Below are 10,271 nucleotides of genomic sequence, written 5' to 3' on the forward strand. Positions count from 1 at the left end.
GTGCTTATGGGACACAGAAACTCTCTAAGATTACGTTTCTTTAAAATAAACAAGGTTTCTTCATTAATTAAGCAAGTTTTGGGGCTGTTAAGTAAAGCTAATGCATTTTTAGCTCAACATCTCCTCTCAGGCCCAACAACGGTGCTACGAGAAAGATCTTTTACCCCAAGGTTTTCCACCCGAAAGCAACCAGAGCATCGGACAAAGGGTACGTGTCGGTTGCCTAGTGACCTACTAAGACTACAGAGGTGATGGTTATCTTACCAAGGGAGCTCGAGTGATCACCCTAGAGAGGATAGGGCATTGGACGAAGGGTGCACGTTGACTGCCCATTGGCCTACCAAGCTCTACAAAGGCGGATGGAATCAACTCTATGGATTGTGTGTTTTTTTTTTTTGATTTTTTATTTTGGATGATTGATTTAGCATTAACTGGGGGTCCAGATTAGTTTTCGTCCTATTAAGTATCCGTGCCCCAAACGAGAGAATGATAAAGGATGGTCAGACCCAAGACCTTCACAAAACAAGCATACTATCCCTACCATTACTGGGTGTCGGTGAAGAAGAATAAGGCGAAGGTGTGGATATAGCAAACATGTGAAGTAAGCAAGACAAGCATGCAAGCTAAGAAAAAACTGCCTTGGAGTTTGCCATGGGAAATGCCACGAATATGCTGGATCAACAGTTGACCATTCCAAAAGACCGAAAAGGAATAAATGTGTATAGATGTATGCTTACATGAACAGAATGTCAATGCATGGAGTAATGCAAAGGGTAATGTAAGATATCATGCTCACACAAGATGCAATGTAACGGTGTCACTTGAACAGTGTCCTCGCAGGGAAATTGTTCACTTGCCCAAGCACCCTTTTACAATCACATCATCCTGATAGCACGGATGAAGTTACAAATGTCCATAATACAATACAAAAGAATGAATATCTAAAAAACTTTAAGCATCATCATTGTCACTATTAACAGTAGAAGTTGCCCCCTCTCAAGCTGGAAGGGAAAGCAGGACGGAAGCACTCCCTCCCCATCAAACTGAAGTAGGGGAGGGTGTTCCCAAACTGATCTTGAGTAACAGATACTGAAAAACCCGTCGGTTGACCACTTTGGTCAAAATATCTGCAAAATTATCGGATGTAGGTATATACTCTAGGCAGATAGTGTCTAGCTCAATCTGCTCTTTGAAAAAATAAAAGTGGACTTTCACATGTCGTGTTTGGGGTGTAATGATCGAATTGCTCCCAAGGGCAATGACACTTTGGTTGTTGCAGTAGACAACGGTGGAAGAGTTGCATGGAAAATAAAGTGCTGTCAGTAAACTCCTCAGGTAGATGGCCTCGGTTGTGCCATTGAGGGAAAGCCCGGTACTCAGCCTCGGTTGTGGAAGCCGCCACCATCTCTTTCTTTGCTGCTAGACTAAGAAATGGGAGTTGTACCCAAGGTAAAGAGGTAGCCGCCATGAGAACATCGGGTGTCAGGATCTCCTACCCAATTAGAATCAGTGTACCCTTGTAAACATAAACCTGAACCATAAGTCAGGCTATAAGAATAAGTACATCGTAAATAATGCAACACAAGAAGACATGCAATCCAATGTGACATCTTAGGTGCCGAGAAATACTGATCGAGTATGCTAGTTGAGTAAGCTAAATCTGGCCTAGTGTGATTTAACCAAAGAAGTTTTTCTACAACAGAGCATATGTATGTGCATCGAAGGGTTGTCCTAGGGTATCCTTTGACAAGTGGATAGTAGGATCAAGAGATGTAGCAACTGGCCGTGTCTGATCCGAAGTGTGTTATCTCACTTGTTGAAGTGTGTACTTCTGCTGTGACACAAAAATACATCTCCCAGAACGAACTATTGTCATCCCCAAAAAATAAGACAACAAACCAAGGTATGCCATCTCAAAAGTAGCACTAAGCTTTGCCTTGATGTCTGCTATGGCAACAGAATCTGAGCTTGTGATGAGTAAGTAGTCAACGTATAAGTTTGAGTCATATAAGGGGTAGAATGGTATCCATGAGTCTGTAAGAACTCATCCATCCTATGGAACCAAGATCGCAATACTTGCTTCAACCCATAAAGAGCTTTCTGTAAGTGGAATATCTTGTTCCTCGGGTTCCTTGAAGGAAAGCTTGGTGGCTGCTCCATATAGACTTTCTCCTCAAAAAAATTATTCAGGAAGGCACTCTTGACATCTATCTAATATATCGGTCAACCGTGGTGAGCGGCTAGCGCGAGAAGCAATCGGAGAGATGTTAACTGCGTGGTAGAAGCGAAGGTCTCTTCATAATCAATACTATGCTTCTGTCGAAAACCTTGCACGACAAGGCGAGCCTTGTACTTATCTAAAGTTCCATCGGATTTTAGCTTGCTCATGAAAATCCACTTTGTCTCGATGACTTTCTTGTGGCTTGGACGATCCACTAATGTCAGTCTCATTTCGGTCAATACTCGTGAGCTCCTTCTCCATGGCCTCTTGCCATTGAGGGTGCTGAAGAGTCTCTTGCCATATATCCGGCTCAGAATGCGCTATGTAATCAACTGTAAATAACACAAATGAAGCTTAAGGAGCAAACTGGGCAGATCTCTAGGTCCTTTTGGAGTGGAATCCGGTGGTAGAATGCTCGAATCTCGCATGGTCTACTAGTACCAGCGAGGTAACGGGTCTCGCGAAGGGGGACCTTGGAGATGAAGAATCTGTAGTAATGTTAGGAGCGGGAAGTAGGCCAGGCTCAGTAGGCACTATCTTCGATGATGTGAAAGGAGGAATAGTATCTGAATATGGTGCAAAGGATTGTACGATATCCCTCTCGTAAAAAATGTCTCTTCTAACGATCACCTTGTTTGTTCGAGGATTGAACAAATGATAGGCTTTCACTTCAGAGAAATATTCGTAAAAAATAAGGAGATCAGCTCGGGGAGTGAGCTTTCCTATCTTATCATCAGGTGTGTGTGTGTAGGCATGACACCCAAAGACTCTGAAGTGGGAAATGACAGGCCAGAGCCAAAAAATGCCTCATACGGGGTCTTCTTAGGAAGAGCCGCAGTTGGGCATCGGTTGAGGATGTACACCGAAGTGTTAACAACGTCGATCTAAAGGTGCTTTGGAAGCTCTGTTGCGAATAGCATAGAGTATGCCATTTCCATGATTGTCTGGCTCCTACGCTTTACGACTCTATCCTGAGAGGGGGAGTTAGTAGAGGTGGCGAGAGATGTCATGCTTCAATAGAAACTCGAAAAACTCGTGGGAGATAAACTCACCATCGCTATCATTCCTCATGCAACCAACAGGATGTCTAGTTTGGTTATGAACCAGTAGCATCCAAGCAGAAAAATATTTAAAAGCATCTGACTTATGCTTGAGGAAGTACACCCACATGTATCGAGAATGATCATCCACTATAAAAAAGAAGTACAATGCGCCATTTAAGGCGGCAGTGGATGTTGGCCCACAAAGATCAACTCGAATTAATGTAAGAGGCTCCTCAGTATGATGTGTGGACTATTGAGGGAATGGGGTATAGTGTTGCTTTTCAAGTTGACAAGCTTTACAGACATCACGAGCTAGTTTTAGGTGGGGAAGACCCTCAACTAGCTGACGGCGGGATAACTCATAAAGAGAGTCATAACCAATATGCCCTAAGCGAAAGTGCCAAAGATGCTCATTGTTCGTAGGCTCCATAGATGTGGCTAATGCTTGGAAGCTGTGGAACAGCAATCACTAAACCAGTATGGAAGTCAAGGATCTTGAGTGTGGTCAGTGTAAAGAAAATTGCTCGCCCCAATTGGCAAAGCTGTTGAATAGATAACAAGTTCACCCCAAGCTGGGGGACATGGTATACATTGGCCAACGAAGCCAGATCCGGACCCTTGTTAGTGGCCAAATTGACGCTACCTTGAGCTTGAATCTTGATCGAGGAGTTGTTTCCTACGTGGACCCACCCGATTGCAAGGGCTCGGTACGAAAAATGTCCTCTATAGGAGTTATATGATGTGTAGCTCCACTGTCCATAATCCAAACAGGAGTTAAAGTGCTCGGCTGTAACGAGTGGGCCTCTTTGGTAACCTCGTCACAAGGCAACTCACAGATGTAGACGAGACTCGCATCTGTTGTCTCTATGGAGACGATGTGGGCCTCTGTAGACCAGCTAGACAAGCCCTATGGAGTTGAGAACGTTGTCGATTGAGATGGCTGAGCGGTGGTAGTATGAGTCTGATATTTAGATTGCCTTTTGTCATCACCCTGCCTATCCTATTGGGGATTGCCCGACTGAGGGGTAGGGTTTTGAGATTTAGACTTTGGTGCTGTGCCTCTGGCCTCTGAGCGACACTTGTCGTCAAAATGGCCGGTCTTTTGACAATGTTGTCAATACCTATTCTTTTTAGGTACATTCTTCCACCCTTGTTTAAGTTGTGACTGGGAGTTTCCTTGTGATTTCTCATATCGATTTTGTTTTTGATTTTGAGTGGAGGTTTGATTTTGTCTGCTCTTGCCTTGTTGCCCCTTCTGAGAATGAGCAACAAGAGCCCCCTCTGAGGAAGAATTCATATGAAATTAATTGAACAACCATGCCCAACATAATAACTGACACTCAAATTCATAGAAAGTAGGCATCATAGGCTTTGAAATTATACCTTCCACAAAATTGAAGTATTTCTTGGGAAGTTTGTTAAGAAATAATGTGACTTGATTGTCAGAGGACTTGGAAGTCCCCGTAGTGGAGAATTTGGCAAGAAGTTGTCGGTACTCAACCAACTTGACTTTCAAGTCATCCCGATCAGTGATTTTAAAGAGTTGGAGCTCATGGTCAAGATTTATACGAGGAGTCCTATCTCGAGCCGCATAGCGGCGGTCAGTCAAGTGTGCACATTATTCTGATGCTAAGTTAAAATGCTGAAGCTGAGAGCGAAACTCAGGCAATAAGCCCTGCATCAGCTCAACAATAGCGGAGGCATTCTTAGCCTTCCATGAGCAGACAATCTTGTATGGAACAAGTGCAGGATCGGGTTGGGATTCCAACCCTTGCACAAGATTCCATAGGTTCTGGGAGTCAAGGACATGTCTCATTAAATTCGACCAAGTGGTAAAGTTTGACCTGTTAAAACGAGTCTTATCATTGAAAGCATGCCTGACAGAAGAAGAGGTGAAACCATGAGATGTCGAGAAAGTGGAATAAGATGGAGGTGGAGGGGTAAGATGGTGGTGGTGGGTGTGTTTGATAGGAAGAATGAGGGGGAAAAGATGGGTAGACAGAAATAGGTTGGGAGTATCCAATGAGTGCCGATTGATGCTTTCCTTAAGGTGCCAATGGAGGTGGAGGCACTGGGACATGGAAAGCCAAAGCTCGGTTGGGACACAACAACATGATCAGGAGGTCCACTAGGTAATGCTATAGAGACAAGTTGTGGTACCAACTGATCCATACTCGGGAGAGATTGTGGGAAATACCCAAGCTGCAATGATTCTGAAAGTGTGTGAGAAGAAGGTGGAACACCATCCGATTGAGGAAAGAAAGAGGTCTTGAAGGTGGTGCCTATGTTTCCATAACCCCTTACCGGTGCGGTATGATGTGCAACATGAGGTGTGTGATAGGGGATGTAAATGGTGTAAAAGGAAGCAGAGAAGCAGCAGAAAAATATGGTGGGATGGATGGGTTTTGAATTTGTGGTGGGTAAGGTGTAGATGCATTTTGTTCATTTTTACGATTTGATGATTGAAAATGAAATGATGATGCACCATGCAATGTAGAAATAGAAACACCAAATTCATTCTGATTTTGAGAAGAAAACTGAAAAGAAGGAAGGGTAGAAGAAGAGGTACATGGCTTTTTCTTATAATCCCCACGATGTGTGTTAACATACAAGAATGGGTTCTTAAGAGAACCTTTTCCGTAGTCAACGGATTGTACTCTATCTTCCTCATGATTTCTACAATTATATTGCAAAGTAGAAGAGGTAAAAGACGAAGGAACAAAAGACGTATCTAAAGTATCTTGAACCGGAGTGGACGGAAGAGGATGAAAGAATGGAGCATACTCTAGATCTCTTTCTCCAACAGAACCCATCCCTGAGGGAGGTCTCGACGGTCTTGCAATATCATTAGATTTATGCGCAATATCTGAAGAGAAAAATTCATGCATATCTTCATTGAGTAGCTTCTCCTAAAGGGCAATCCTTCGATTGAGCTTCTCAATCTTCTTTTGTTTAAAGTCCATGATTACATGATATTCTTCAGTGGAAAGCTTGTATAGCCTTTCTTCCGAGTTGTCAGAAGTGTCTTCCACTATGTTGGAACTTTGTAGAGCAAGTTGTTTTGCCCACTCTCGCTCAGTTCTCGGCATAGATTGTTGTGGAGACTGAATTGGTGTTGATGTGTTCGCAGTCATTTGAACCTATTGTTGTTCTTGCTTCTTGTGAAGAGCTTTCAGATCAAAGGCCTAGGTTTCTTAGAGAGTATCAAGCTTTAATACCATGTAAAGAAATACTTTGATACATAAATACAAATAACACTCGTATGACAAAGCACAGACTGATAAAAGAACATAGTTAGGGTTAGGGTAACTCAGAGACAATGAACACATAAAATAATTGAAGTGATATAACTGTTGAATATGCAATGCTCATGTAGCAGACACACTATGCAATGAATGAATACTGAGTTGGAGAGCGTGTCATCCTCTGAACAGATCTCGAATCAACTTAAGGCAGCCTCCAGATGTCGAACACCAGCAAATATAGTAGTGAGAAGCTGGATTTGATGTAGACAACAGTGACGAGAGAGAAAGATTAAAAATGCAAGCAGGACATCCTCTAGGAGAGAGAAAGACTTAAAACATAGGGATGACAATATACAAGATAGAACCGCCAAATGTAGGTTGGACAGCCTGGCGACTGCCTGCAAAAGCTGGGCGACAGCTAGAGAGAGAAAACTGCCAGATGCAGGATGCAGATGATGTGGCAGACAGTATGATAGCAGGTTTGTGCAGGAACAATAGTCGTCTGGCTGGGATTAGCTTCAAACTACGAGAAGAGGGTTGGAAATCAAGCATCAACTAATGTAGACCGCAATGGACAACTTTAGCTAAGATATCCTTTGCGAACGGGGTGTGAGCAGCAAGCTGAAACACCTGAAATTTGCAAAAACGAGATTGAGGGTTGAATGGAGGGCAACATACGTATTTATAGAAAGTTTGGGCCCTCCCAAGTGGGTTTGTGCTTATGGGACATAAACTTTCTAGGATCACGTTTCTTTTAAATAAACAATGATTTCTTCATTAATCAAGTTTTGGGACTGTTTAAGTAAAGCTAATGCATTTTTAGCTCAACACCTTTCACATTGGCAGCAGTGAGACAGATACTTGCTCTTGATCTTACTCGTGCCTTCCCCCCCCCCCCCCCCCCACACACACACACACACAGAGCCTTACTAAGATCATATTAGCATCCTCTCCTAAAGGAAATAAAGCAAACCCTATTGAAGGATATTCTAATGTAGTAGCGAGCTATTGAATTGTGTGTGTGAGAGATTCATTAATATCTACCAGAGGCCAAATAGCCAATGAGACAATAGTATTGATATATCAAAACTTGAGAAAAACAGGATGTTTAGAGTAGAGAAAAGTATTAGAGAAGCAAAAGGACGAACTACATCCTAGGGCCAAAATAAAAATAGTGGCCTGATAGGAAGGGTACAATGGAACTCTAACAAACTCACCTTTTGGACCCAAAAGCATCCATTGCCAAAACTAAAGCTCTCATAACAAAGCAAGAAGATGAGAAAATGCATGATAATTGGGTTGACTCATCAAGGAAGGTGTTAAACCATGTATTTATTGTCAATTTGTTTACTTTCACTTTTGGAAATCCCTATCTGAGGGCAAATTTTTAAATTCTTTCTCCATCTCCAAGCCTTAAAAATGTTGAGTACTCCCCCATTGTATCCCCAACTCAATCTAAGGAGAAGGCTAATATTTTGGCTGCAACTTGGTATACCTCAACTTTGGTCAACAAGAAGGAGAAATCTATTTGTGGTGATATGTTATCCCATCACATCACTTGAAGCTCCTCTTAAGGGACATGAATAAGAAAACTTGGGAACTTTTGTGAATACACCATTGTATCCCCAATGCCAATTGAGATGTGGCTAATAATACTTGGTGAAAAGAAAGTAGCAGCAATAAAGGAGTACTCTAGACTTTCTTATGATGGAGGATTGTTGCTCTTTGGAAGAACACACCTTATAGACCATTTCTCTATGTGAAATTTTGAGGCAAAATCGATGTCCATTTCCACATGGGCTATTTGTTCCTAGTAAGGCCCACAAGGAACCTACAGATTGAAAGTTGCAAACATCCTTTATGGATGCATAAGCTACTTTTAGACTTTCATTACATTTTTTTGCAATGCCATTGGATACAAATTAGAATCTGAAAATAGCTCCATCATGTGGGTTAACCATGTTTTGTGGTTCATTATCCACCATACTAAGAGAATCTTCATTGGACAATCATTAGAAAATCTATGATTCTCTTTTTCATATGGACAACTCTATTCTATAGCTTGACCATGCTTTGTGGTTCATTATCCACCATGCTAAGAAAGTCTTCATTGGACAATCACTAGAAAATCTACGATTCTCTTTTTGATATGGATCAGTGAATCCCAAGATTTCATAAAAGCATCCTTTATATTGGTTGATCCAAGGAGTTGGTCATATCTATCATGAAAAAAGTACACACATAGAAATGTCATATTACTTGCACACTTGAGAGATGTTGGTGTTAAACTCATTGATACATGTCTATTTTTCCCCAAAGCCAATTGAATCTTGTTTTCATTGTTGAGCTCTTTGTCTAACCCCCTAGAAAAACAAAGGTGTATCCTTAGTTGATTATAGCATGATATATCAAGGCTATACTAGAAATAAGATTGATTATTACTTGTATACATAAAAGCCTATTGGATAGTAGCCTTATGGTCTTGATTCTTTATGTGGATGACATGCTTATTACTAGGAAGTCACTCGTGGATGTGGATGCATTGAAGAAAAGGTTACATGAAATCTTTGACATGAAAGACTTGGAGAATGGAGGTCACATTCTTGGCATTTGTATTACAAGGGATAGAGATAAGAAGATTGTCTATGTATCTCAAAAAGAGCACATTGGGAAGATATTTGAGTGCTTCAATATATGGAGGGGGAAGGATAATAATGTTACCTTACCTCCATATTTTAAACTTAGTTGTGAAATGGCCAAGGTACCTGATGCATCCATGGCTGCTAGCTTGATGTATGTTATGGCTGCTACAAGTCCAAATATTGCTTATATAGTGGAAGTGATAAGCAGGCTTATATCAAACCTTGACAATCAACATTGGAAGATAGTGAAGATATCATGAGATACTTGAACGACACTAGAGCTATATGCATTTTCTTTGGAAGAAAGGATGCATCTATACTTGGGTATGTAGATGGTGATTTTATAAGGAATGTGGACTTTAGGAAGTCTATGACAGGTTTTGTCTTCACATCCATAGGAGGTGTAGTCTTATGGGTCTCTCGATTGTAGCCATGTACAATCTTATCCACCACCAATACAAAATATGTTCCAGCCACCCACCACTGAGGCATGCAAGGAAGCCGCATGGGTTACTTGTCTCGTAGGAGATCTAGGCATTATTGAAGATGTGTCCATTTTGCATTGCAATAGTTAGAGTGCCATCCAAGTGGCGCATAATTCTATCTTTCATGGAAAGACAAAGCACATTAATGTAAAATATCACTTTATTAGGGAGGTGCTTGAGGACAAGTAGATTGAGCTTCTCAAGGTTTATATGGATGATAATTCTATAGATCTTCTCACAAAGAGTTTATCTTTTGAGCACTTTGTACATAAGGCTAACATCATATACTCCTAAATTTTAATAATAATAATAATAATAATAATCTACATATTTTAAGCACTCGTCTCTAATAATGGACCATTGGTGGCCTTTAACCCCCCCATCCATTAGACTAGTCATTACATGCTCACTACTTTCTTTAATACTATTTCTAGAATATGGTTGAATTTATGTTTGCACGAATAACCTACATGATAATGCATTTCCATGGTTGTGTAGGTGTCATTTCAAAAGAAAATAACAATGTGCTTAAAAAAAAAGAAACCCCTTTCTCTGTTATTTCGACCTCACCTTTGACCTTTTTCCACCCACCTTCTTCTCGGACAATGAGGTATCTTTTTAGGAAGAGATTCTAT

This window comes from Lygodium microphyllum, chromosome 11 (genome assembly GCF_053477565.2).
Source record: "Lygodium microphyllum isolate KBCC chromosome 11, Lygodium_microphyllum_v1.1.10, whole genome shotgun sequence".
NCBI classification, from domain to species: Eukaryota; Viridiplantae; Streptophyta; class Polypodiopsida; order Schizaeales; family Lygodiaceae; genus Lygodium; species Lygodium microphyllum.